The sequence below is a fragment of the Magnolia sinica genome, chromosome 19, assembly GCF_029962835.1.
Source record: "Magnolia sinica isolate HGM2019 chromosome 19, MsV1, whole genome shotgun sequence".
Taxonomy (NCBI): domain Eukaryota; kingdom Viridiplantae; phylum Streptophyta; class Magnoliopsida; order Magnoliales; family Magnoliaceae; genus Magnolia; species Magnolia sinica.
Genome location: NC_080591.1, coordinates 1,449,503 through 1,453,815, shown reverse-complemented (window position 1 = coordinate 1,453,815; position 4,313 = coordinate 1,449,503).

The window sequence follows — 4,313 nt, the reverse complement described above, 5'->3', positions numbered from 1 at the left end:
GTCACACAGTCTAATCATGTATCAATCATGTGCATATTGTGCGCTCATGGGGGACGACTCCGCCTATCAAGGAGTCCCATGAACAACTTGCCCTATGACATATGTAATGGTCAACCATATCTCATAACAAACATGCAGATGATGTGTATGGGCATGTATCACTATGTTGTCACATACTCATAATTGGTATCAATAATCGGCCTATAAGTAAGGCGGGGTCCATAGATGAACAACCGATATAAACCATAATATAAAGATCGGCCATTGGCCATAGATATACCAAATCATGTAGCACGGAGCCATCCGTCTACGGTGATGATGGACCATGCAACATCAATGGAGCCTAATGATTTGGGTTAACCCACTTAGAGAATGATGAGAATGGGCCTAATAAGACCTAAGAGAAGGTCACAATGTGGACATTTAACCATCATTGCCCATCAATGTAGACATTTAACCAACATTGTTTCCAAAGAGTGGCCCACATAGAGCCTAACATATGGTGGCCCATGGCCTTATGCAAGGACCTCATACACAATATAATGGGCCTCACATAAAGGGTCTAATGTTCACCATGATGGGCCTTACTCAAGGGCCTAATACATATCACGATGGGCCTCACTCATGGGCCACATATGCATCACATTGGGCCTCACTCATGGGCATCATATACATCACATCGGGCCTCATTATATGAGCCTCACATAAATCAAATGGGCCGCAATACATGGCCCTCATATACATCAAATGGGCCACGTCTCATGGGCCCCGAATACATCACAACGGGCCACAACCCATGGGCCTCAAACACATCACAATTGGCCTCTCATACGGGCCCAATATACATAATATATTTTCATATCTCCACCATACATCTATTTTTAGAGATCATTTAGAGCATTACCCAAAAATATGAATCATATCAAAAATCATCTGGACCATAAAATAAATAACAGTGGAGATAATGATTTTCACTGTTAAATAATCAAAGGACCTAACATAACATTTATTTTCCATCCAATCTGATCATAAGGTCAAAAGGACATGGATTAAGAGGAAAAACAAACTCCATATTGGTCCAAATCTTCTGTGACCCAAAAGGGTTTCAATGGTAGACGCTCAATCCCCACTGTTTTTGGCAATGTGGTCCACTTGATAAATAGATCTGTCTTATTTTTAGTCTCAAGCCTTAAGATGAGCTCACCATCCGGATGGACGGTTTTGATGTAACACATACATCAAGGTAGGCCTGGCAGATGGATGGCGCGGACATAAAATACATACATCAACAGTGGGTCCCACCGTCCAGCCATTTGGACGGTGTGGATAAGACCCATACATCAGCAGTGGGTCTCACGCATACAATGAGATGGGTCCAAATTCAGGTGAGACCCACAGATCTTACTAACGTCAATACGTCAGCTAAATAGCTAGTGTGAGGTACTCCAGCCAATTCATCCAGCAGGTGGGTCCCACATGGGGCCCACCACATATATATATATAGTATTATATTATTATTATTTTTTTTAAAGAAGGTCCAGCGTCCAGACCCTGGACGCCTGGACGGACAGTGTGGATTTAAAACACATAGACCAAGGTGGGTCCCACCACCACACGTGTCACACGTGTGGGGTGGGCCCACGCCTCCAAATGGCTAGACGGTTTGAATAAAATACATACATCATGCTTGTCACGCCCCAAACTCGGAAACCGGGCTCACAAAATTTTCGATCGCCGAATCCGGTGCTGACAGCCTCCGCAGTACCCCATTCTCGACTCCCAGCATATATACGCCAAATTCCGATCCTGGGATCCTACAAGGAGAATTTTTTTTTCAACGTACATTTATCTCCTAATGAGCATAACCACAAGATTACCCAAATCACAAAAGCAACATCACCATCACATATCCACTAATATAATCATTTGAGTACAATACTGAAAGGGAAATAAATCGAAGCTCCAGAAGACTGCTGCACGCTCCAGGCTCAATGCTGCTGCAACCTAACATCACCTGCACGCATCTATCGTGCATAAGCTTATAGAAAACTTAGTGAGTGGTGTAAGTGTGTGCATAAGGTAAGTACCAAGTATTCAACGCAATGACATAATCATACAAAGTTGAAATAAGCGCAAGGTCATGAATCATACGTTATCAGAGTAAGCGAAAATACTGACAAGTCCATGAGTCAGACAATATCAGAATATGCAACACAGATCAACTATACAAATGAAGAACATTATCAGAATACACGATACAGATCAACTATACAAATGAAGAACATTATCAGAATACACGATACAGATCAACTATACAAATGAAGAGTCAATGAGAGCCAAATATCAGATGCCGAAAGTACAATGTAATATGTAAATCCTGCTAAGTCCGTCTAGGTCATATAAGTGCAGAAACATAGTAACCCAAAATGCTAAGTACTGCGGATGCAATGAGATATGCGGTACGAATGAAATGACCAAGCTGAACTATGAAGTCGGGATGGTTGTACGTAGTATCGCAAGCTACGGGGTCTATCACAAAGGGCTTCTATCCAAACCAGTCCCATACTTAAATTTAGATAGTCAGACCTAATGTGGTAGACTCCTGATCTCAGGTTAGTAGCGCGCCCAACCGAAATCCTGGCCATGCGAAGGTACACAATAATTAGTTGCGCACCACCAGCCCGAGTGGATAGTGAATGAAATGGATGTATGAGTATGCAACTCCTACTCAATAAGTCCACATATCAGTACGGTTCCTTTATGGGAAATCACCGGGGTCTATTACACTCCAAACCAGATTGCCACCCCATCGCGCGCAACAAGGTGAGTGGAAGAGACCTCACTATCCGCCTGCCAATATCGGGCCCGGCTCGTCGATAGCGAACTCATTCCTCGAGCTGGTCAGACTCAGCCTAGCATTGTCCCCTCCTCTCGGGCAGGTAAGGCCGCACCCCTTCCAACCGACCACGACACAGTGAGAGATGCGGCCTAACGGTATACGGCCCTCATGCACTTATGCATCCACTCGGTCTAGACGTTGGAGTAACCTCTGGAACCAAGAGGGTTTAGGAACTTTCACCCAGGGATATCTATAGCACCCCATGTAGAACAAATTTTTGGTGTCCCATCTGACCATCTACGAAATACCTGTGGAGGCTACGACCCTGATGTCGCTAGGGCGTACAGTAATCACAATACACAATGCACGATGCATGAGTCATATAATCCAGTCATGCATCAATCCTGCGCATAACGTGTACTCATGTGAGACAATCTCTGCCTATCAGGGAGTCTCATAACCACATGTCTAATGTCATATGTAATGGTCAACCACATCTTATAACAAATATGCAGATGATGCGTATGGGCATGTATTGTGATGCTATGCTGTCACACACTCATAATCGGTATCAATAACTGGCATCAACAATCGGCCTCGACAATGTGGACATTTAACCAACATTACGCCTAAGGAGTGGCCTACATATAACCTAATATATAGTGGACCCATGGCCTCACAGAGGGCCTGATATACAACACCATGGGCCTCATTCAAGAGCTTAATACACATCACAATAGGCTCCATCGCTTGGCCCTCAAATGCATCACAATGGGCCTCATCACATAGGCCTTGACAATCGGCCTCGGTAATCAGAATTGGCAAATCAGTCACGTCAATCGAAATCGGCAATCAGTCACGACAATCGGAATCAATCAATAATCAGAATCGACAAATCGGTCACGTCAATCGAAATCGACAATCGGTCATAACAATTGGGGTCGATCGATAGTTAGAATCGGCAAATCGGTCATGTCAATCGGCAATCAGTCACGACAATCGAAATCGATCAATAATCAAAATCGGCAAAATCGGTTAAGATAATCGGGATCGATCGATAATCAGAATCAGCAAATCAGTCACGACAATCGGAATCGATCGATAATCAGAGTCAGCAAATCGGTCATGACAATCGGATCGACCAATAATCAAAATCGGTAAATCAGTCACGATAATCGGATCGATCGATAATCAGAATCGCCAAATCGGTCACGACAATCGAAATCAATCGATAATCAGAATCGGTAAATCGGTCACATCGATCGGAATAGGCAATCGGTTACGATAATCGGATAGATCGATAATCAAAATCGGCAAATCGGTCACGACAATCGGAATCGATCGATAATCAGAGTCGGTAAATCGGTCACGACAATCGGAATCGATCGATAATCAGAGTCGGCAAATCGGTCACGACAATCGGATCGATCGATAATCAGAATCGAGTCGGCAAATCGGTCACGACAATCGGATC